This window comes from Peromyscus eremicus, chromosome 3, assembly GCF_949786415.1.
Source record: "Peromyscus eremicus chromosome 3, PerEre_H2_v1, whole genome shotgun sequence".
NCBI classification, from domain to species: Eukaryota; Metazoa; Chordata; class Mammalia; order Rodentia; family Cricetidae; genus Peromyscus; species Peromyscus eremicus.
Window position 1 is genome coordinate 46247089 of NC_081418.1, and position 23536 is coordinate 46270624.

Genomic DNA, 23536 nt, shown 5'->3' on the forward strand with positions numbered 1-23536 from the left:
AGCATTTGGGAGGCAGAGGCAGGTGGATCTCTATGTGTTTGAGGCCAACCTGGTCTACAAAGTGAATTTCAGGACATCTGGGCTGTTACACAGAGAAACCCTGTCTCAAAAAAACCAAAAAGAAAGAAAGAAAAAGAAAATGAAATTCAACTTCAGAAACATGTATCCTAGGCCAGGCACAGCAGTTCAATCAATCCCAGCACTTGGGAGGCAGAGGCAGAAGGATCTCTGAGTTCGAGGCCAGCCTGGTCTACAAAGTGAGTACCAGGACAGCCAGGGCTACACAGAGAAACCCTGTCTCAGAAAACACACACACACACACACACACACACACACACACACACACACACACACACACACTCATCTCTTAGAAATGGCTGGGATGGGATAGGACCAGGTGGTCTGGGAAAGGAGTGCAGTTGGCTTTTTATTTATAACTACAGGGTCTTTCACATGTGTTGAGATACATAACACAGCTCTTTCCTTAAAAGATCATATGATCATATATAAAGCATCTGAATTGAAGATCTCTTAAAAACACACTCCAAATACTTCATATTGAGCTGAGGAACTGAGAGACCAGGAGTGGTTAAGTGACTTGTTCAATATCCATCTACTCATCGGTGTTTATTTAAATGGCCCGAATGCCCTAGAATTCCCTAGAATTCCCTCTATTCTAACAGACTTCTAACTTCCATACTCAATTATAAATGTGAGGAAGAGACAAATATTAATGTTTTATTGCCACTGGCTCATTTGGACTGAACTCCACAGATCTATTTTTAAATATCTTATTTTAATATCCATCTCCACAAGGTACTTGACTTCCTGCCAACTGAGACTGAAATAGCTGCCTCCCATTCCTTTCCATTTCAAGCATTGTGTCCCGTAGCTCTCACCCCGTGTCATTAAATAATGTTCCATCTTATTATCTAGAGTGGAAGACTCAATAGAATTCGTGTAAAACCACACGAAGCACTCTTCTTGTTTCCCAAGTGTGGAAAAATGCCTCCCAACATAATCTACAACACAAAGTATTTGTCATCCTTCTGGGCACTAAATGGAACCCTCTTATGGGTGGGACAATGTCACCAGCCACCCATACCCTCGTGTTTACCAGCAAAGATAACACTTCCGAAGACCCCTTCTGAGTGACTCTCCCTGAATCCCTGGGGGACTGAACATTGTGGATGAGTTTCACAATCACAGTTATTTGATAGAAATAATAATGCTGACACCAAGGGACCCTAATTCAGCTGTGGAAGGTACCATGTTACATTCATTCTTCAACTCTTTCTTTATGATGGCGAAAACATCATCTATTTTTTATTAAATTCCTAATTTAACTTTTGCAATGATCCCTGGTTACAGTAAGTCATTATCTGAAACTCTCCCTTGGCATCCGTTTTGAAAATCATACCTAAGAACATTCTTAATAAGAGAAAATTCACATATGATTATAGAGACCCCTGCATATGGTTTTAACCAATTTTTACCAAGAAAAGCGCTAATTGCTACTTCTTGTGTCACCAAAGAGTTCACTTAGCCACTTCTTCAGGGCCCAAGAAAATCACTGTTTTAGGAGAGCTTAAAATCTGATGCGAAGGAGACAATCTCTTCTTTGCTTTCATTACATCTCTGTTCCCCATAATGAATGTTTTCATGTAAAACCCATGTCTCCCCACTCCTGGGTAGATGGTAATGTCAAAGGATAGATAAATAGTGCCTGGCTGTTTGCCACCAGTTCACTAGGGACTGGGGAAGGAAGACAGGCTCATTGGACGTGTGTCTAGCTCCCTCCCTCCCTCCCTTTACCTTAGCCTTTTCCTTCCTTAACTACGTCTGGTCTAAACTCAGCTTGGCCTGTAGAGAGCTTGGCAAGTGCTTCAGAGGAAGGTCAGCCAGAATGTCTGTGCTGGGCACTGCACCGTCAGCTGTGGCTAGAAGGGATAAGGTGAGGGCTGGTTCCCACTGACAACAGATTACCCTGAAACAGAGCAGAAAATCCATCTACTCATTTTTAGACGCGCAATATGAGCATAACACTCTCTTGACTCTCTTTTAGTTCCTTTGTTATTTACTTTGTTTTTCTGTCTCACTCACAGGACAGATCACACATACACATACCCACTAGACCAAAAATGGGCTTTCCACCTACATATAGCATTTTCTTCTCTTTACTAACTCTGTTTTTAAAAAAATTAAAATACCAAAGGTATTAGGAGCAGAGAAACAGAAGCTAGACAAATAACATTGGTCCTGTCAGAGCAGATATACAGCCATGCATCCTCTTATGCCTCATCATTTAGAAAAATTCAGGGTTTGATTCTGTAATTATTACATTTATTTTATTTAAAGTGAAAATGTACGATAATCCCTTCCTCGTGTGTATATGTGTGTGCGCGCGCACACACACACACACACACACACACACACACACACACAAGTGCGAGTGCATATGGCTTCTTCGTGTATATGTGATGCATCTGTGGAAGTCGGTGGACAACCTTCCTGCCAGTTCTCACCTTTCCACCATCTTTGACCAGGGTTTCTTTGACAAGCTAGCTGGACAGACAGCTTCTGAAGATTCTCGTGTCCCCAACTCCTATCTCCCCTGGGATTACAGTCCCTTGGATGACTGCTTCTACCTTTACTTGGGTTCTGACGGTCCACACTCAGGTGGTCAGGTTTTCACAGCAAGCACTTTTACCAGCCCAGCTATCTCCCCAGTCACAATAAGCATTTATATCAGGCCTGTGTTCTCTCCTCAGTGTCCAACTACCAATGGTACCTGAGAGAGAACAGGTATTTTAAATACACATACTCTAGAGCTGGAGAGATGGCTCAGTGGGTAAAATACCAAGCCCGATGACCCACATTCAATCCCCAGAACCCTCAGGGTGGTCCAAGTTGTCATCTGACCTCCATTCATACGCTGTGGCACACATGTGCCCACACACTCACAAAATAAATAAATAAATAAATAAATAAATAAATAAATAAAGGCACAAGAATGAATATGTACTCTACACTAACTATAGGTTATTCTACTTATCTTCCAATCTTCCCTTTTATTCCAGATAATCAATAACAGATTTCAAGATCATCCAGTTCAACCCACGAGAGTTGGTGTTCAAAGACTCAGAAGTAGGCATCTGACTGCTTCCCTGTGAGTAGAGTTTGTTTCTTTGGGCTCTGCTTACAGGAGCTGTACAACCTCTTGCTAAATTTTTGCATGTAAAGGTACATCATGAAAAACCAGCCTGCCTGCTACAGCCCTGGTCGTTTAGTTAGCACTCAGTAGATCGGGTAGATGCTATCAAGGTTTTAAGGAATGTTTTCCTGTTTTGCAATGACTTTCTGTCTTATTTCTCTTTTTTCAGTAATGGACTCTTTACTCCCTATGACTAATACTATCACCTTGAGGCGATAAAGAGGATAACTGAGCCACATGGAGCCCACAAGCTCCCTGTTGCAAAAGGGCTAGTGATTTCCAGAGCAATACGCAGCAAACTCTTTCAACAAGTGTACCAGCTACTTTTCTGTGGTTGTGATAAAACACCTCAGCCAAAAGCAGCTTGGAGACAGAAGTGTTTGTTTCGGCTCTTTGCTCCAGAGGGGTGAGAGTCCATCACGCAGGGACACATGGCAGCGAGGCAGAAGCAGGAAGCTGAAAGATCACATTTCAAAGGTAAACAGGAAACAGAGAGTGAGCTGGAAGTGGGGTCATGCTAAACCCCGCCCCCAGTGATATACTTCCTCCAGCAAGGTTCCATGTCCTAAAAGTTCCATAACCTCCCCAAACAGCACCTCCAATCAGGGACCAAGTTTTAAATACATGTGACTAGCAGGGGCGGGGGGGGGGGGCACGTTTCCTATTTAAATCGCCACAAGACTACCAGCCAAAGCACTGGAGGAGTGCAAAGAGGCGCTTCCTTAGACAGGATAGAGAAGGCAGAGGAAACGGAGGGAGGGAGGGAGGTGGCCTTAATTGAAAGAAGACTTTTTCAGTAATTTAGCACCGTTCTCGGGCAATTATTGCTTCAGGATTATATCAATTGTCCCCTATTCCTCTTCCTTCTTTCTTCCTTATGTCCTTGGTTCTCTTTTAGCAGAACCTCTCTTGAGGGGTGGGGTGTGTGTGTGTGTGTGTGTGTGTGTGTGTGTGTGTGTGTGTGACTATTGGCAGGAAAGGCTATCTGAGGTCTACAGCACCTTCGCTGTACACCCCCACCCTTTCAATGCCAGCTTTCTTCAAGTACTTACTCCCACACTTCCTTCCTTATGGTCCTAAAGTAGCCAGGAAGTAGATGCCCATTGCTGGGGAGGTACCACAAAATGCCACTGACACTTGGTTCTGGAATTTTACACAAATTTCTATTTCTATAAAAGAGGAAAATTTGAAAGAAAGAGCTGTGCTGGGGCCTTGCAGTGAATGGTGGCTGGTGGCCAGCATAGGTGTCTCCCAACTGTGCCCCATTAAGTCCAGTCACCTGACAGGCTTGAAGGAACAGACCACTTTCCTGTGAGCATGTGAAAGACGGGCTTTGAGTTGTAAGCACCCAGAAGCCTTTGCTCTTGTTTCCGAACATCATGAATGCCAGACTTTATAACCACCGTGGGCCAGTATGTTAAGAAACAGTTGAGGCTTCAGATGGAAAGAGAAGTTTGGGAATTTGTTTTCTTTCATTTTCTTCGAATTTTGCAGAATGAGTTCCCCGGGACACGCCTAACAAAGTGTTTGGTCTCTTAGCTCAGATTTGCTCCAATGTGTTATATATAATAGGATTTAAATGTAAAATATAGTGTTTCCTTATGACTTTCTGGGAGTGGTTGTAGAATGAGACTTGTGGGAGGAGGCCTGGAACCCCTTGTCTATCTAGGAGTCTCCCCTACAGGAGGCTGCTTCTGGTCTTTACCATGAGAATCAAAGCAGGTCCAGAATGAGCCTGGACGTAGCCATATTTGGCTAGGGATTGAGGAGACACCGGAACATGGGTTCTCAGGGTCTTCCCACCTGGTTGGTTAGGAGAATAAGAAGAAATTCTAGCTTCTCACATGGACACTTGTAAACTTGGCTAAATGATGGTGTTTCCCCAGCCAAGCAATCATACTTGGCCTTCGGAGGGACTTCCATGAGAGCTCACACCCTTGCCCAGCACAGCTTCTAATGGAAGAGAATGCCAGGGTTTATGGGCAGAGCGGGCACAAGCAGCAGGGCCAAGGCAGAGGATGGTGCCAGGAGCCCTGTCTACAGTTCCTTTCCGGCCCCGGTTCCCATATACACAGTGAATATTCAGCAAAGAGAAAGGAATGATTGAGCTATTTATATCTGAAACATAACCGTCGGGAGTCTCACCTGAAGTTCCAAAATGGTAAGCTCTGACTCCATGGACTCCTACACTTTTCTTACCTCTGTCCTGACTCCGCGCCACAGCCCTCCAGTAAAAGAACAAATGCTCGGCTTGGATGGGGGTAGCGAGTTGAGACAGTTTCCTTCCTACTATTCTCCATACCCTAAGTCCAACAATGCCAAATTAAATCTTAATTCCATTGAGTTTTCTGAGAGGAAAGGGCAGAGTTGCATTCCCTGAAACGGATATTTTAGGCTAAAGTTATTACTTGGAGGGAGATTCCCTCCCCCCTTTTCCTAATTTTAAACAAAAAGTCCATCATTCATTCTAACACCAGCCTTTAAGAGCTGGAGACAAATGGAGTCTGAATATTCACGCCAGTGTGGTATAAATGAGCTGTGATCCCAGGATGTTGGCTGCTCCGCTGACAGGGAGAAAGAGTGGTTTAATATCTTTGGCTGAAAACACTTTCTTAAAGGATGGAGAAGGCCAACATTAATATCGAGTCCTGTTATTTAATAACTAAAAATGATATATTGTGGATGGGGGCATCCGAAGACTGGAGGAGAGTGTGTTCCTCAAATCCAGAGAACGCAGAATAGGAGCAGATGCCAAAGCGCTGGGCTTGAAGGAAGGAACCATGCTAAGAGCATTTTCCTTGAAATCTTCAAAGACTAACACCCATAAGTATTTATAACCACGATCTTTAACTTGATTTTATTACAGATTTTCAAAATTCATAAATGCAGGTGGTCCCTGACTTACAATGGCTGCATTTAGGATTTCTTACCTTTCCAATGGTGCAAACGCCACATGCATTGATTAGAAATTGTGTTTCCAGTTTTGTGCTTGGATCTGTTCCCAGGCTGCAATATGCAGTCTGATACTCTAGCAATGCTGCGTACCACAGCTCCAGTCCCACCTGCCCATCATGAGATCCAACAATTGATGCATGAATGGACTGAAACACCGATGCTTGGTAGACCAGGAGAAGTAAATACATCCTCAAGTTACAACAGCTTTATCAGGATAATGTAAATCAAGGAGAGTTTATCTAAAGACATTTGTCACAAAGGGAGACTCTGGGGACCTTTTAAACTGCCTCTCCCAGATAAATGGCCAGTAGTTTGTAAATTAAAGACGTAATTGTAAGTTGAGGGTGGTGAGGAAGGCTGTGGTTACCATTAGCTGAAGTTTCCTCCGGCATTCATCTTGCTTATTGAGTCATTCATCCTACAGACATACATTGAATGGGATCAGCTCCACCTCAAGTGCTATTTTAAGTCTGGGCTAGCAATTCTGGTATTCTTCTCTATGAAATGAACCCTTTTAAAAACTCAATGCAAGGGAGAACTTGGTGAATCCAATAATATTCTCACTGATGTAAATTGTGGTGTCTGATATTCTTTACATAGTTTTCATCAGCCTCATCTTGGCAAAGGGTCACAATACCTTAAATTTCCATGTCCCCTCATCCACTTATAATACATCGTTGTGTGGTTGTAGACAAAACATTGCAATGTGTCATCTATGTGTGTCATTCTTTTTCTGAAGTCATTTTTTAAAGTGACATCTAATTGTCCCTATATTATTTGTTCCCATAATTCTGATATTTAAATGGCATTTAAAGGAAAGAAGAGGACCATAATAATCATTTCTAATGAACTGAAATAAAAAGGAGAGGAAGGCTGCCTTGGCATTTGAGTCAAATGTTCATAAAAATCAGAGGCGAGGGACCAGAAGCGGCCTCTTGTGAAGGCGGTGAGTCCTCTCATTGGGATAGGGCCCAGCCCCAACTCCAGATCTAATTTCTTCCAATTAATGTCATATCCTGTCTCTTAAATGAGATCTCCAAAATAACCCAAAAACCCTAGATCTCCCCAGAAATGGACACAGATGAACTCCTGTGATTTGGATTCATGTCAAAAGCTAATTACGTGAGCATAGCAAAGACGTGGCCGAAGTGTGAAGTGTGGTGGTTTGTTTTCTTAAGGTTTTAGAACGCATTCAGCTTATTTTCTCAAGTGTCTCCCACTTAAGTGAAATAATAAATCAGCTTGCCAAAGCACAGATGAACACAAACAAGAGATTCATTTTTACTTCATTAATAAACATCAAGTATGAACTTACCTAATAGCAAGCAAGCCAAAACCCTCTGACAGGAAACGGCTCCTGGGAAGATTTTGTAGGCGCATCTAAACCCTTCCAGACTGTCATATGATCATTTCATCACTTAAGTCCTTGCTCCTGTCTCTCTTCTTTCATCCATTTGCAGGACTTGTGGAGCTGAGTGGTACGGCTGAAAACACACACTGTGGGACCAGGTTACCTGATTATTAATCCCGAGTCTACCACTAACTAGCTCTATGACCTTTTGTAACTAACTCACTTTCTCTGAGTTTTGATATCTCTGTATAAGACATGAAGACAGTGAAGATTGGTACAAGAACCTAACACTGGCATTTATAAACTTCATCTATTAGCTAAATCAATGTTTTGGCCTAAGTTAAGCTTGTATGGGATTATATTGAGTTCATATGAACACATCATTAAGAGTCTGCTCTTGGAGCTTCGTACTGAGGTGGGACTGGCCTATGGTTAGATGAAAAACTGCATAAGGGTCACAAATGAGCAACTGGAAGCCCATGGTGCCCTGAAAATGTGCTTCCTTGCATAGTGTGTTTTTCATGTTTTTTTTGGTTGGTTGGTTGGTTTTGGTTTTGGTTGTTGTTGTTACTTTGTTTGTTTGTTTACATTTTGAATTGGAATGTTCTTGGGAATGCATATATTTTCTATTTCTCCCAAAGCCATCCCTTCTAAAATATTTACTTCTTTGAAAGCATTTGGTTTGTCATGCCTGTAGAAATGAATGATCCCATGATAAGCAAGTACTGCTAGGATGAGTGGCAGTTTTCCGGCTCATCGGAGTAAGGAGGTGAGCTGGATGAGAAGTGAACTCTGGGGAACTTCCCCCAGTGCTCTAACTGCGGTGTTCCGATGAACCCGCCTGCCCCACTTCTATACTAGAAGCTACAGGAAGCAAATGGGAACTAGAGGAGTGGAATACGTACTTGCGTGGAAGCAAAGAAGCGCATTATTTGATGTTTTTCAATAAATCCAACTCAGCAAATATTTCCATGCATCTACAATCACCTAGCAAATACTCAAGACTGAAAGGGGATATCAAACCCTAACATTGAACAGCCTCAGATACGGTCAAAGCAAAGAGAAATTAGGAAATACTTGAACAGCCAAGCTGTGTAGTATTAAATATTAAGAGCATCATTGGCAACTGTGGTCCTGCCTATAACACTCGCATTTGGGAGGCAGAGGCAGGAAGATCGCTACAAGTTCCTGGTCTACACAGGGCTGACATATCAGTGGGGAGAGAGGGAAGGGTGTTCTGTGTTAATATAAGAGTTGAGCCAGATCCTGGGGGAGGGAATTATGAGATGTTGGGGGACAAAAGAGCATTGGGCACTTCAGGACACAGGAGAGCAAGAACAGGGCCCAGAGGTTGAAATGAGAATAAATTGTTCCAAGACTCATGAGTTTGGCCTGAGAGTTGTGTTTGTCTGTGAGGGTGGAACACGAGAAGCAGCCATGGGGAGGCTACTGTCTTCAGAGGATGGTGGCCCATGTGAGGGAGGTTATCTGTTCTCAGCCACCTCCTGGGGGGGGGGGAGGACACCTAGACCTCCCAGTCACTAGCCCTCTCAGTGATACGCACTCTCCAAACCAGGAGTTCTAGGTGCCCCACAGCTCCCCTGACCTATGAGGCTTCGCTAAATGGGGACAGTAGTGATCCTCAAGTTGCCCCTGCTTCCTGTTTTAAGGTGTGTTTTGATCACTCCTCCTGCTACCAAAGGATAGCCAAGTTAAAGTGAGACAGCCTCTCCTTGCTAGGGTCAGTTTTTTTGTTTTTGGTTTTGGTTTTTTTTGCTATGTAACATCTGTTTTTAAAATTTGTCTGAGACCCTGACTTAAATCCGTTTAACTCAAAAAACAGCAAGAGAACATCTTGTTTTCATGAATGTCCAGGGCCTGTGTGTCAACAAATAAAAGATCTGTTTGTAGTATTCAGAGTGGGAAAGCTGCTTGTGAGATATCCTGCCACATGGATAAATTTCTTATGAGCTGTTCTTTTGCTGGAATTGAGAAGCAAACTTTGAAAGCATGATGGACCAGCTTTGTCTCAATCAGCAAATTTCTTCTTGCTGGTAGGTGAGAAACATGCTTGTAATTGTCAGAAGGTCATTGACTTGGATGGAATAGAGAGCTGGCCCCTCTTTCCTGCCTCTTACCCTAATTGATATCTTACATGGATTCCTCTTGTCTGCATAAATTCTAGCAGACAGCGTTCTGTGGGTCATTATTTTTGTATGTCTTAGGACCTGAAGTGGGAAAGGAGATGAGAGCAGATCACCATCCCAAACAGTTGACCCCTCCCCCATCCACTTCTTTTGAAGAGAGGAATAGAAAGAATTTGTGTTTATCTGCACTTAGAGGGTCATGTCTAGCATGTAACACGTGCCAATTTATATTTGATAAATGAATGCCAACTCTAGTGTTTACATTCCCTTTATGAGTGCCGTCTTGGGTATGGATGGATATTACCCATGTTTGAAAAGCAGCTATACCCAAAATTCATTCTAACACCAAAGAAACCATTAAGCCCTTCCCACAGCTCACTCTCATGGCAGCTTGTACTTAACTCAGTTTTTGTTTTGCTCATTGCCTCTCTCCACCATCAGCTGTAAGCATGGTGGGGGCAGGTGGGGTAGCTACATTCACACCTCACATCCACACCATAGTTTGTTTTGTATAACTTCAATGAAACACCATGACCAAAGAAACCTGGGGAGGAAAGGGTTTATTTGGCTTATACATCCCAGGTCATAGTCCATCATTAAGGAAAGTCTGAGCAGGAACTCAAGACAGGAACCTGGAGACAGGAACATGGAAACAGGAAATAAAGCAGAAACTATGGAGAAATGCTCACTAGCTTGCTCTCAGGCTCACTTTCAGCTACCTCCAAAAACCACCTGCCCAGGGCTGGCATCACCCACAGTGGGCTGGACCCTCTCACATCAGTAATTAGTTGAGACAATGCCCCCAGAGACTTGACTAAGGCTGATCTCATGGAGGCATTTTCTAAACTGTGGTTCTCTCTTCCCAGATGGCTCCATATTATGTCAAGTTGACAAAACAAAACAAAACAAAACAAAACAAAACAAAACAAAAACCCACAGCATACCACACAAAGTGTCTAGAACATGGCTGACACTTCATAAATATTTGTTGACTGCCTTTTGCTGACACTTTCCCTGTGGTGACAACTGTAGACCCTCAACCACTCTTGATTATAGCTTGGTTCAAACCCAGTGAGGAAGACAATGGAGCTTATAATGGAACTGAACATATAAGGACTTTTTGTATGATGACATATTCATATTCATCTAACCATACATTCCTTCCATTACAAACGCCTACTGAAAATCATGGTAGGATGAGTTAGTCAAAGCTATCTGTATTTTCTCAACCTAAACTTGTCAGGTTGTATATGCCATACAGGCTATAACTAATGTTATAAGATATCAGTAGTTTCAGACTGCTTAAAAACATTATTTATTATATTTGTGAGAGTTTCACCTACATGTATGTATGTACATGCACCATATGTGTGTTCAGTGCATGAAGAAGTCAGGAGAGGTCGTTGGATCCCCTGAAACTAGTGCCACAGGCTGTGGTTAGCTACCATATGGGCTAGGGAACCAAACAAGGGTCCTCTACAAGAGCAACCAGTGCTCTTAACTGCTGAGCCATCTCTTCAGCTCCAGCTTCAGATTGTTTTTAATCTCTCAAACAATTAACTCATTCCAGTGGAATTGGATATATGAAACTTTATCTTTATTATCAAGAAATCCTGGCCTAGCAGCCAACCTGGTAAAGGCAATCAGTAAGATATTTTGGCAACTGATGGGCAGATGACTTAACGTCCGCATCCACTCGTTCAGTGGTCACACTTCACTTTGAATGGGAACAGGGTAGTTCATTCCCTCCATTTCATTTTCTCTGCTTATGTAGACAGGGTTGACATTGGAATGATTTGTGAGTTCTGACAGTTCCCAGGAGAAATGCTGGTTTGTTTACAAGAGGTGAAATTCCACAATAGTTTTATTATTGTTATTATTATTTGTATATTTGAAAACATTCCCAAAGAAACAAATGTGGATGCAGGAAAAATATTGGGGGGAGAAAAGAAAAATAATACTCCAAATTCTGACCAATTCTATTTTAATAGGTCGAGCTGACTGCCAGCTGGCCATGGGGCTGACTACTTGTAATCTATACTTTTGGTAGGCCACATGTAGTTCTTGGAACTGTTTATATTAAGCTGCTGAAATTTAATTATTCTAAAATTGGCAGGACTCTCTTTGATTACTTAATACAAAATTGCTTAGTCATCTTTTTACATAGTGTGGACAGCTTTTGTTTAAGTGTGAATAATTGAAAAATGCAAATGAGATCCGAAAAAAAGTTTGAGGTCAGGTAGAAAAACAAGAAATGATCTTTAAAAAAAATTTTTTTTCAAAATCCTTTAGCAAGTGGTGGCCACATGTTTTAATTTGACAAACGAGGTACCTGTCAAATCGAGGTCCTTAATTACAAGTTCCTTTTTCCTCTTTCCTTTGTGGCTTTTGTCAGAAGCCAAACCTGCTGCCTGTGGCTGCTTAGGTTATGTTCTGCTCCTACATTTTGCAAAGCCTGGGTTTTCTAGCAAGAGGATAGAAAAATCAAGCATCAGTCCTGAGCAAAGAGCTTTCGTGTGCTCAGAGACAAATCAGTATGTTACTGTGAGCTGGGTGTCACAGAGACCCCACTTTCAACTGTCTTGGGTTGAATGTGGATCTTGCCATCTGGGAAATGACTTACGTTTTAAATGCAGAACAGCTTTACAGCCTGGGAGGAAACAGGCAGGCACAAAGGCACTCTTCCCTGTATTTTAAAGTCTCCACGGTACCCAAGGTCTCCATTTTCTTTCTGGGAATGCCCAGGGCAACCTCACACTCTTCCGGTGAAGATAAGAATTCTGTGACCACTGGTTAAGTCCTGTGTGGCCACTGGGTAGTGAAGCCTGGCCTAGAAATGGGAGGCTCATAAGCAAACATTCAGAACCATGCCTTCTGTTTCTAATTACTGAGCATGGTTAGAGAGCGAAATCAGGCTACACTTTTTTTTTCCATACTGATGGAAGCATTTAAATGCGCTCTCAATGTTAGTGTTTTCTAGTTATGATGGAAGGTGGCATTTCCAAAGGCCATGGAAATTTGAAGCTTTTCAGTTCAAGCCTGACTCTTGTCTTTTCTTATAGATGGATGTCTTCTTTTTCTTTTTATCCTCTTCCCCCTGATACAGATGTCTGTCTATACCCTCCTTCCCGAATCTAGGATGCTCTTCTATCTAGCACAAGGTTATTCCTCTACAGAGGAAAAAAACACACCACTGTAATCAAAGAATAAAACAGAGCTCCACTCGACCACCAACACCAACCCCAAGGTCACTAGGGGTTACATTGGAGATGTGGCCTTTAGAAAACGTCTTCACTGTTCGTCTGTGTACCAGTTAGTTTCCGTGACTAAGCAGTGCCCTGTAATATATTGCAATCTACTAAGCACAAAGAGTAACAAAAGATATCACCTGAAGGAAGCCATCATCTTCCAGGGGAGATAGACATGGACCCAGTAAGTCACATGTAAGCTGTACATGAAGTGCATGGTAGGAATATGTTACTGGTTCAGTGTTGGACTCAAGTCAGTGAGTGTGTTGGTTGTAAGCCAACTTGAGCCATTTCTTTTATAAAGAAAAGTCTAGATATTCCCCACTAACAAAGTAGTCGGACCTGCTGTTTGAGGGGCTCATGTGGAAAGAAGAAAGCACTTTCTAATTCATCTCATCTGTCAGCTTGTATGCTTGACTTATGTAACTATTGTGTCCAGAAGACTTAATGGATCATGTCTGTTGGTTTGGTTTCAGCGCTTTTCATTGTAGATTATAAATTTCTCGAAGACAGTTTCTAACTGGGTTCATAAATTGTAGAGATGCATTTGATGATCAAGACAAGCAGAAGTTGAAACATGTACTAAGGCACAAATTATGTGTGATTAATAGACTATCAGCCCTTCACAAAAACATTGCCCTAAACAAAACGGCCCTGGGATACACCTTGGAGTTGTTCCTGGTAACATAAACGGGTCTGCATCCTTCCATCTCCATTCTCTCTCTGTTCCATCTCCGTCTCTGGCTATGAATCCGATATTTGGTCACCAAACTGGTAGCGTTATGGAATAAAACAAGCACAAAGAGCAGGCACATGTGAGTAAGTGGGCAAGTAAAATGATCACATATGACATGCGGGGCTCAGAACCTTCTGCTCTTTATTTCCAAATAACCCACTCTGGGACCTTGCCACTCATTTGGAAGAATGATCTTTATTCAGCAACACCCTAGCCTCTTTTGAATTCGCCAATCATTTCACTTTCTCAATTGCAAGTACCTTATCAAACAATAATGACCCACCGAAAAGACCCTCTACAGGACTACAGAGAGGATACCAGAGGGAAAATCGAGAGAATACTTGGTGCTTCTGGTGAGGATCTGTTCTCACACCTCACATTTGATTAATTCTTCCATATATGTGTATTTGTGTTACTGCATGTGCATATAGGGGTCCATGTCTTCTTGAAGGCCAGAGACAACCTCAGGTATCATTTTTCTGGAGTTTGCTACCTTGGTGTTTTTGAGGCAGAGCCTCTCACTGGGATCTGATCAAGCTAAGTTGTCTGGCAGGAAGCCTCGGGAATCTGCCTCTGCTGCCTCCTGAGCACTAGAATTATATATGATTGATCACTGGCCTTTTTTTTTTTAAAACTCAAGTGCTCATGGAATAAGTTACCTCTCAGCCCTAGTTTTTTATTTGTTTGTTTGTTTGTTTGTTTGTTTGTTTGAAGACAGGGTCTCACTATGTAGCCCTGGCTGTTCTGGAACTTACTATATAGACCAGGCTGGCCTCAAACTCACAGAGATGTACCTGCCTCTGCCTCCCAAGTACTTCGATTAAAGTGTGTGTCCCTATACCTGGCTTCATTTTCTTAATTTCTATGCCACCTCTGAACATATGTGATTTCTGAGCACTTAAAATGAGGAAAATGTGACACTGAGGAACTTAATTTTTAATTTCAATGAATTTTGATTTATTTACATTTAAATAAACTGACTGGACAGCACAGACTTACATGGTTAAAAATCTTCTTGACTTTAACTCTACACAAATGGCCATATCACCTTGTATCAGTTATTTTTCTCATTGTTATGACAAAAGCAACTTACAGAAGGAAGAATTTATATTGACTCAGTTTAAGGAGGGATGTCATCCATTGTGACAGGGAAATCATGAAGAAGCAGGTGGCTGATCACATTGTGTCCACAGTCAGGAAGCCGAGTGGACTGCAGTGGAGCTGCCTATAAAGCCTCAAGACCTGCCCCCAGTGACTATGTCCTCCAGCAAGGCTCCACCCCCTAAAGGTTCCACAACTTCCCAAAACAGCCCTACCAGCTGGGGAGACGTGTTCAAATGCATGAGCCTAGTGGGACATTTCACATTCAAACCACAGCCCACTTCTACCCTACTCTTTCTAGGGATGGGCATTCGCATCTCAGTAGTATTTCACTCTCTCAGTTACAAGTACCTAATCAGTGAGAACCCTTATATAATTAATTCTATTTTGTGCCAGCTCTCCCTTGACATCTGGATTGTGTCTAATAATTGTGTCTGTGCTTCTGTTATTAACATATACATTTAGAGGGTACATTCAGACCTTTTTCTCCTTTTTTAGCAAATCTGGATATTAATTTAAATCACATTAGTAGAGAACCTCTATCTTTGCCTTAGGGCTCACTTCCGACATTGACTTTTTTCTGAGGTCCAAGAAAATATCAGTATCCATGTGCTGAGTCTTATTTGGTGTTGACCTTCCCCTTTCAGTCTAACTCTGCTTGAGTATATTAAGGACAAACAACTCAACTTTTAAACAAGGGACAGAAGCATAGTTTTCTATGTTTTCCCTTCTCATCATTCTAAGCAACTTTCAGGTTGGTCCAGGGATTAGTCCAATATCAGTCCTGATTTCCTACTTATGTGCTATGGTTCAGAAGCTAGTGCCAAAGTTACCTATTTCTCAGTGTCGTTTCTTGAAATGGGGATGAATTTCCTCTTCATACTTGGGCAGATCAAATAATTTTAATCCCAGAGTTTTGAGAAACATAGAAAGCATCCACTTAGCCATTAACCACATTGTCTTTCCAAGGGGGGAACAGCATATAAACAGAATATAAACAGCATCAGTATACAATCCCACATTAGGCCAACTTCCAGAAGGTGAAAGAGAGGTCTCAGAAATATTACCATGAGTAGTGTGATGGCCAACGAGTCTCCTGCTTCACAGATAGAGAAATGCAAATGGAGAAAAGGGGCTTGGAGTAGACTGAACAGTGAGAAAGGGAAGAGCAGGCCATAGCCTGTTAAGCTTCTCTTAGAGGGCTTTGTACAATGATGCCCAATGGTTAGAGAGAAGAAACAAAAATGAGAAAGCAAGATTCCTTGGCCTGACTGTTTCAATTCTTAAAGCCATGTTGCAGGTCATGAGAAATGTGGTCTGGTGATGACTGTATTTTTCAAGTAGCACAGATTTTTAGAACAAGACAGTAAAGGTTGAGCTAAAGTTAAGTCCAAATTGTTCATTATAACCCATTTGTTTATTTGAGTTTTTTTAAGTCCCCAAAGAACTATTTGGTTTGGAAAGGAGCAAAGCAAGTTGATATATTGATTTTTTTTAAGACCAACAAGTCCATTTTCTAAAGCCATAAAGCAAACATTGCAGATTTACTGTGGAACTAATGCAAATGTGCATTTATATAACTTCTGATATTCATATATAATCTAGTACCAAGGTCTTTGATTTACTTTATAAATGCTACAGTTAATAAAGTGCAAAGAGATAAATTGAGTATAGGAATTATATTGATACACTCAAAATAATGAAATCTAGTATAAAAATGCATTGACTCAAATGAGGTGCAATTCCTGAGTGCCTGCTATGGCCCAATCACAAAGGGATTGTTTTTATGTGACTATGTCTATTCTTAAGTGGCCTCAGGGGTGAAAACACATGCAAAGTAAAATATCAATAAAGTGCTAAATGCTGCTTAAAGAAAATAACTGATGAGCTATAGCAATGATGAAATTATCAATTGTCAAAATGAGTTATGGATCCAAGGAGGGGGGGATGTTACTTTTAAGGAAGGTCTTCATTGGGCATCATGGAGGAGATGAAATTTCAATCAGGAATTAATGACTGGATAGAATCTGGATAGTGAAGAGAGAAAGGGAGCTCATTCCAGATGGATGGGACAGAATAAATAAAAACACAGTATGAGAAAATTGTAAAACACATTTGAAAGCTAATCATATATATAGACATATGTATATGTATATTAATCTCAGATGCCATGGCACTGTCAGCTTGAAAGAAGAATGTTTTCTAAATCATAAGATTTTTAAAAGAACCCACTTTGTATTTAAATCATTTATACTTAGAGAAAATATGGGTATGCAATGCTTAGCTCTTCATCCTTACTAGACAGTAGACCAGGAATAAAGCCACAGCATTCTATGGGTTTAGTCTTCGAATGTCATCTGGTCCAATTATCTCACTTACAGAAAAGAAAAACTCAGAGAGTTGTTTTTTTTTTTTTTTACTTCAGTATCCAAAGTCTAAGTTCGGGATTTGTTTGGTAGAGGCTCATAAAGGGCGACAGTTAATAACTGAAGTAAGTAAAGATACTTTGGAGAACAATTATGGAGAATCTACTGGGATGTGTTGTAACCAGAAATCACCCAATATCTGTCTGATAAAGAAAAGTATTACTGAGTCACAGCAATGGCACTGCTGATAGTAAAACAAATTGGAACAGACAAAATACGCCCCCAACTTTCTCCCATGAAGCCCTGTATTCCGAGAGCAGAAGTCAGTGACAGGCATGACCCAAGGTCGACAGATAGAAGATCTACCTGTATATTAGTCTATTTTCTTCTGCCATAACAGAATGCCTGGGGCTGAATGTTTATAAAGAAGGAAGTGGCTTCTGCCCAGTCATTCTTGTGAAGACGTCATGGTGGATGGCGTCACAACGGCCAGAGTACCTGTAGGTAGAGATCTTCTCATGGTAAGACAGGAAACCAGAGAGCAGGAAGACACCAATCACACTCTCATAGCTGCTCGGGTGAGAGAACAGCCAGGGCCCTTTGAGAATGACCTTAGTTCTTTTCCAACTTCAGGGTCTCAGAGACCATCTAACCTTCTACTAAGGTCCCCCTCTTAAATGACACCACCTCTTAATGCCACCATATCAGGGACCAAACTTTACCAAACCATAGCAACTAGAGCCAGACAAGCTTGAAATATGGGACTGAGAGAAATGTAAAGAAATAGAGCATCCAGGAAGGCAAATACTTCTTCACATTATTGTTGGATTCTAGTGCTCCAATTTTGAGTACACCATGGTAATGGCATGTAAATTGTTTATTGAATATTGTTTATGTAAGTGCTTTTGGGGGCTCCATTGGATGCAAAGCTGGTTTGGGGGTTAGAGATGGATCAGCACCTAAGAGTGCTTGCTGCTCTGACAGAAGACCCAAGTTTGGTTCCCAGCACCCACATTAGAGGCTTGCAAATGTCTGTAATCCAATACCCTCTTCCGGCCTTTTCCAGTACTTGACACTCAAGTGCACATACCCACACACAGACAGACACTCATACCCTTTTTAATTAAAAATAAAATAAGTCTTAAAAAAAACGCTAGCTTAAAAAGATCTTATCTAATGATGGTCATAAGCGTTGGAAGACCAGAATTCCTTGCAATGGTAGAGAGATGGTTACACTGAGGACAAGGACATATCAAGTTAGATGGAGAAGACAGACGTGATAAAGAAGGTGTGATACCAGAGAAGAAACTTCAAGATATCAAACATATGACACTTTAAAATATACCACTGTGGTGTCAAATACCTTACTATCCCATAATGATCCACACAAAGCACCTACAAGAGATCCTTTGTGACTTGTAAGGCTGGCTTTAAAGAGCGTTCTGATCTCAGCTCTACAGTCCAAGAAGTAAATTGGAGGACTCTGACAGACGTCATCTCAGAACTGTTCAGGGGAACTCCTAATCATTCTCTGAAATGAGAAACAGCTACCAGGTTAGCCCCAGAACAGTACAATGATTGAGTACATAGTTGGACAATCTATACGATGGGGATGGTTATAATGGCTACCTCATAAATTGCCTTTTTTTTTTTAACATAACAGAGCTATCCAGTTATGGAAAGACTTGGAAGAGGTTGAACACAGTGGTGCATGCCTGTAGTCCCAGCACTTGAGGAGTTAAGGCAAAGGGGTCCGTTCAGGCCAGGTTGGGCTACACAGTAAGTCTGAGGGTCTGAGCTATATGAGACTCGGTCTCAAAAAAATAAAGAGACACAGAAGAAATGTGAATTCTTATTGTTAGTGAAAGAAACCAGTCTGAAGAGGTCATCCAAATAGTGAGTATTTGAGAATATGACATTCTGGAAAAGCCAAAGTTACAGAGGCATAAAAAGATCATAGACCAGGGTTAGGTGTGAGGAAGACGGAGATAGATGGAGCATTGGGGATTTTTGTGGCAAGGAAGCTAACCTGTATGGTGCTGTGATGGTGAATATATGATAATAAGCATGGCACAAAACCGAAGAGCGTGTTCTCTATGGACTTGAGTATATACTAGCATCAGGTGTCAACTGTAGCACACGTACTATAGTCCCGCAAGATGTTAGAAACAAAAGCCCCACAGTGTGGGAGGTTTGAGGTTGGAAGTCAAGTGATAGGCAAGGCCATATTCTCTCTGAAGATACGAAGGAAGGATTTGTGTCACTCCTTACTTTCCATCTTCTCATGGTGTGCTTTCTCTCTGTGTCTTCAAATCATCTTCCCTTTGTATGTGTTTCCCTTTATACCAAATTCTCTCTTTTTTAATGAGGATACCCTTGTATTAGAACAGGGTCTGTCTTAATCACCTTACCTTAACTACATCTGCAAAGACTCTATTCTAAATAAGGACACATTTTGAGGTATTGGAGACTAGAACTTTTAACATTCTCTTTGTCTGTCTCTGTCTGTCTGTCTGTCTGTCTGTCTGTCTGTCTCTCTCTCTCTCTCTCTCTCTCTCTCTCTCTCTCTCTGTGTGTGTATGTGTTTCCTCTTGCTTCAGTGGTACAATTCAACCTAAATGTAGAAGAAAAGTGTGAGCAAAGAGAGAGGGGGGATGTAATAAAAACTCTGCTCTTTTTTTCTACTTATTCTATGCTCTGAGAAATGAAATTTATTGATCAAAAGTTTAAAGAGACAAAAAAAAAGGCCCACCATATCACATAGAATAGATCTAGCCAGTGCTCCTTGTGGAGGCTGCCACTAGTCCCTCCAGTGTCCCTGAAGCAGCAGGTTTTATTCTAAGACAGCTCAGGAAATGGCCCCCACATCCTGAGGACTTCCTCTATTCCTGTCCATTATTTGATTTCAGATGTTTTGGAAATTGATAGGGCCTAACTCTCTACAAAGGCCTCATTCCCTAACAATTGGGTGCTAGGTTGGAAACTCACCTATCCGTGATCTTTTTCTGCTTTAGTACATTTGTGCATGTGTGCTGGCATATATGTGTGAACACACACACATGTCTAAGGTGGCTTGTGCTTGCCACATATCTTAATCTATACAAAAGCAGAATCAGATTCACTCTTTTAGAAGAGTTTCAGGAAATATACACAGTAAGGCCATATGCCCATGGAGGAAAACAATAACAATCTTATGAGTGTAAAACAAAATACTAGCCGGGCGGTGGTGGCGCACGCCTTTAATCCCAGCACTCGGGAGGCAGAGGCAGGCGGATCTCTGTGAGTTCGAGGCCAGCCTGGTCTCCAAAGCGAGTTCCAGGAAAGGCGCAAAGCTACACAGAGAAACCCTGTCTCGAAAAACCAAAATGAATAAATAAATAAATAAATAAATAAATAAATAAATAAATAAATAAAAATACTAGATTTCTTAGGGCTGAGGAGATGATCTGTTGGTATAATGCTTGCCACACAGGTAAGAGGACCTGACTTCAGATCCTAATCTAGGGAGGGAGATGGAGAAGAAACTAAGTCAGGCAGAGGCAGAAGGATCTCTATGAGTTCCAGGTCAACCATAGCTCCGGGGGCGGGGCATACATAAAAAGTACTATCCTCTCACCCCTTTATGAAAGGGACGCTCAGGAGACCCTGAGGTGCTGGTGAGGTGTGCAGGAAAGGACTTGGGTCCCATCCTGCCTCTCACCTGGACTGTGAGCTCTGCAGAGTCTTTAGCCAAGGAAAAGACAGCGTGTCCATGCTTTCTGAAACCTGCAGCACCCACCTACTCCTTAATCATAGAGCAGGCCAGCCTTTAAAAAACCCAGTGTGAGAAACCATATTGGAAAGACAAACACAGTCCTAGGTAAGAACATATCTGTCTTGACAATGACTGTTCACTTGTTAACCAAAGCAGTCACATCACAGTTTTTTTTGTTTGTTTGTTTTTCGTTTTTGTTTGTTTGTTTGTTTTTGTTTTTTTAACAGCATGACAGTAATCGCTGTCCCACATTTAGATTTCCCTAAAGTTTGTCAGGAATTTCTGCCACATTCATGGATACCTCCTTTTGCTTGCCTTTCTCTCTTGTGACACTGAAGAGCTTTGTTGTTGCTAAGCTCTCTCTGCCTGGACATTTCATCACTCTACTAGCTGGGGGAGGAGAGGAAATGAGGCATTACTATCCAGGGACTTGTGTGCAGCTGCTACCCAAAGAAGGGGGAATCACTCAAAATTCTACTCAGACATGGCTTCTCCTACACAGGAGTAGAGTGATGTGAGGGTGTCCTGCATTAAGACCAGCCAAGATCCATTTTCATAAGTGCACCTCTCTACCATACAACACACACACACACACACACACACACACACACACACACACACAGAGCCACCAAAAGTCACACCACCACACGGTGCACAGATGTGTTTTTGTTTTTCCACCAGATAGCCACAGAACATAGTCCACAAAGGCATTGGTCCACAGAGTTACATGAGAGAACACTCTTCTGTGGTCTCTTCCTCCCCCTCTGTGCCCACAGGTACATACTCAGCCTATACCCAAATCCTAAGTTGTTCTATGGCTAGGAAAGAAAACTGGCATTCAAGTAAGTAATAAAAGGTGGGGAGTAGAAGGGCAGAACTGGAGAAAGAACTGCGGGGGGGGGGGGGGGGGCACCACAGCAACCACACGGGGTTGTTGACCTGTGTCAGCTGTCCCTGCAAACTGCTCCTTCCTGGTCTTCTCGGGACCCAGGGCTCCTTGTTCACTGTTCTTTGACATTTCCAAGACACAGGTATAAGTATAGCGCTGGGACTGCCAAGATGCTTGCTTAGATTTGGTAGGCAGGAGCACCAACCATCTAGAGGGGCCTCTCCCCGCGACTGAAAGCTTGCAAAGCTTACAGGCAGACCTCTTTCTGCCAGGCCTGTCTGCTGTTTCTATAGTTATTCAAGAGGGGGTTTTACACAATCGAAGACTGTATTAAAGGAAGAAAGCAGAGTCCCCCTGTGTTACCGAATCAGCATTCTGGGTCTGCTGTCCCCGTGGCTGCTTCATATACCTACGCTTGGTCAGGAGACGTTTTCAGATGGCCTCACAGAGACCTCCGATCACTTTGATTTTTTATTCTAATAATTATAGAGAGTTCAGACTAGAAAACGTGTAAAATTGTAGGGGGCTTGGTAGGAAGAGGGTTCTTTATTTTCCTCTCCAAGACAGGGTCCTACTCTTTAGCCCAAACTGGATTGGAACTTACAATCTTCTTGCCTCAGTCTCCCAAGTCCTGTGATTACTTGTGTGCTCCACCACATGTGGTCTGAGAAATACCTTTCTGGTTGGTGAAATGTGGAAAGAAAACCATGTTTCCTTCATGACTGGAAGGTATTGGGAACCCTCTTGTCAGAGTGAAACAAAACAATTGAGATTTTAAAATAAAATCCAATAAAAACCCAAATTCAAGTTTCTAGAGATCCATAAACAGTTTAATACCTTAGAGGATGCAGAAAGTGAGAAAAAATCCAAACATCGCATGGTTTTGTTTTTGTTAGCTGAGATTCGATTTTTGTTTTTATGAACTATACAAGTGGTGAGGGTAAAAAACTTTTATGCCAATTTATTTCAGGTTTTTTTGTTTTTGTTTTTGTTTTCCTGAACTCATTTTCAAACAAAGCTGCCATCCTGTGACGGCCCTGGGTTTTCCCACCCCGATTTTCTTGCGCAGGACAAGTAGCTCATCTCATCTACATAGAAGGCACTGGAAAATATTTTTGTGATCTGAGTGCAGCCCGAGCGCCTAGGAATCCAGAGGAAGTGGAGGCCTCCTGCCTCACACAGGAAACCATCTTCCAGCAGGCCTTAAATGCCAGATTCCAGGCTAGTTTAACTAACCACTGACAGCTCTGTAAACAAAGCGAGGACAGGAGCCCGCTTCCCCTTTCCTGGGAGTCATTTTGGGTTTGGGGGCTGTGGGGGAATTCTGGAACATTTGACTGCATCCTGCAGATACCCAGGGGAAGACGGCTCGGCCTTTGCAGAGCTGGAAATTCTTCCTAGAACCAGAACCATCTCGGAGGAGGTAGGAAAGGGTAAAAAGGTTGGATTACATCTGGAGAGAGCTGGGATTTTTGAGCTCCGAAGACGGCTTGATCACAATTTAGCTGCCTTCTAAACTGCTGCTTCCTGGAGATACTTTTTTCTCCTGTGATTTCTGCAGACGTTTAAAACAAATCCCGACGCTAACACTTTCAGAATCTGCAAATGATGCCTGCTCTCACATCTTTCCTTCCTTGCTAGTTTGCTTTTCCTTGTTCATTCCCCTCCTGCTTTCCTCTTTGTTCATTTTTTGTGCAAGTGTTGTCTGGGGTTCAGCAAGTGACAAAGGACGAGACCATGCAGTAATTCTGAAGTCACTCTGTCAATATTTCTGT

General features: G+C 42.1%; 1 protein-coding gene across 4 annotated transcripts in view; it reads left to right on the forward strand.

The window, feature by feature from the left end:
* Cald1 (caldesmon 1) overlaps window positions 1-23536 on the forward strand; it is a 186857-nt gene that overhangs the window by 62582 nt on the left and 100739 nt on the right. For all 4 annotated transcript variants that reach the window (XM_059257549.1, XM_059257548.1, XM_059257545.1 and 1 more), the window contains exon 2: window positions 3081-3169. The gene's annotated coding sequence lies outside the window, so the exon portion shown is untranslated. The remainder of the gene's footprint in view (window positions 1-3080; window positions 3170-23536) is intronic.